The 1,539-nt window shown below is 41.1% G+C and overlaps 1 protein-coding gene across 1 annotated transcript in view; it reads left to right on the top strand.

Moving 5' to 3' along the window:
• LOC119594266 (DNA repair protein complementing XP-C cells homolog) overlaps positions 1-1,539 on the top strand; it is a gene marked incomplete in the record, with an annotated part of 63,731 nt that overhangs the window by 8,606 nt on the left and 53,586 nt on the right.

Consider the following 1,539-nt stretch of genomic DNA (forward strand, 5'->3'; position numbering starts at 1 on the left):
CGGGAGAACCCAGCTGGGAAGACCAACGTTCCTCGCTGCGTTTTCCCGGGCCTCACCCTGGCTGGCTGCTTGCTGTCTCTTGGTGTGCTGATAGCACGTCTATGGCTGTCACCTCCACTCATGCTACGCTACACCTCCGTGGTTTTTGCCACTGCGAAGGGCATTGTGCAGCTTTGATCTCAGATCTGTTTATCAATGAAAATTTACTATACCGTTAGAGTGATTATTAGATAACGAGGATAAATAGAAGGTTCAGCCTCTGATGCCCTTTATCATTATCAACGATCTATAAAAAAAAAAAACAATTATTTCTCTCCTGACATGTTACAAAGTGAATGCTCGTGTATTGTAGTATATATGGCATTGAAATGCAAATACCCAAATGCATTTTAAATCCCCGACCCAAGATATAAAACGATGGCGTTCATCTTATAACAGCTTTAATAAGATTTTCAGATTTTTTTTTATGGGATTCATCTAGACTTTCCCGTTGGGGGGAACTGAATTACTCCGGTTCAGTAGTTAGCTACCCTTGGCTCGCCCTCCCGCCTCGTAAGGAATTTCTCTCCTATAACTAAACTCCTACTTTACTTCACGTTACTGATGGCTGGATTTGCCCACTAGGGAGTTTATTTTTTCCAGGAAGGGAAACTGCTCACTAACCTTGATCTAGAAGGGTGTCGGGTAGTCAGGAAAGCGAATAAACCCTTTTCGCTGGGAGCATTTCATTCATTCTATAAGTAATTTGTTAATCTTATCAGACAGTCTTTCTGAAGCATTTTCATATTATTTACTATTTCTCCAGATTATCAGTTGACTTCTGAGCTTCGATTTCAAAACTTGAATCTTAGCTTTCGCGGAATAGACTGCATTCTAGGGATATCCCTGAGCCGAGCCATAACGTCAGAGATTCGAGTTTGGTCGCACATCACGTTCGACAACATAAGGAGTAATTGCCAGATGTTGTAATAAATACTTATTCAAGACATGGCTCTGAGTTTGGGCAGTGTCTTCAAAAGCAGGTTCATTGATGTAGTATTTTTCCCCATACAATTATACAAGAATTATTTGTACCTGTAATGGGGGTATCGGTTCAAAAAATAGTCGGTTTTCTATTGTATCCTTGTGGTTGTCTAACACTTGGTGAAATGAAAAGTGCATTCCAGTTGAGAGAAAACTTAACTCTAGACCGCGAAGCTGCCGCTGCCACCACTCTATTAATAGCAATAAAACAGTAGCACCATCAAACTCCATCGTTTGCCCACCGGCGTGATCCGTATTAGCTTGTCACCGTCCTAAAACTATGTCATCTTGATTTTCTCTTTCATCTTTACAGCCCATTTGTTTTTTCCTAATTACCCGAAAACTCTCACCCAGTCGAGGCATTATTTAACTCTGCGCTTTAAAGGTACATAACCACCAGTTGATACACTCGCTTTAAAGGTACATAACCGCCAGTCGATACACTCATAAACGAGGGAAATAGCCAACATGTCATCTGTAATGGGCCTCCCTTTTTATGCAAGGTTATATTCACTT

This window comes from Penaeus monodon, chromosome 33 (genome assembly GCF_015228065.2).
Source record: "Penaeus monodon isolate SGIC_2016 chromosome 33, NSTDA_Pmon_1, whole genome shotgun sequence".
Classification (NCBI taxonomy): domain Eukaryota; kingdom Metazoa; phylum Arthropoda; class Malacostraca; order Decapoda; family Penaeidae; genus Penaeus; species Penaeus monodon.